The sequence below is a fragment of the Rhodotorula toruloides genome, assembly GCF_000320785.1.
Source record: "Rhodotorula toruloides NP11 unplaced genomic scaffold Scaffold24, whole genome shotgun sequence".
In the NCBI taxonomy this organism is placed as follows: Eukaryota; Fungi; Basidiomycota; class Microbotryomycetes; order Sporidiobolales; family Sporidiobolaceae; genus Rhodotorula; species Rhodotorula toruloides.
In genome coordinates, this window is record NW_015622984.1 from 304,309 (window position 1) to 304,651 (window position 343).

Consider the following 343-nt stretch of genomic DNA (forward strand, 5'->3'; position numbering starts at 1 on the left):
AGCTCGCTTCAGGTTCCGGTCGCTTTTCCTGCTGCCTGCTCGCTTCTCTTGTCTTCGCAATCGCAGTTCATTCTCTCACCTCGCGACTCACTCGAGAGCATACAACACCAATGAGCAATTGCACATCTAATGGCCTCGCAACCCTCACCCATTGCCGAACCACCCTCATCACACCTGCTCCTCCTTGACCGCCGCCCGTCCTTCGATCGAGTCTTTCGACTTGGGCGTACAGTTCTTCCCGTGGCAGTAGAAAGTCGTCGGGCATTCGTCGTCCGTGTCCCAGCGCCAGCGGCGGCGGAGGTGGACGAGGAGGTAGGCGAGCGAGAGGAGGACTGGGACTCTG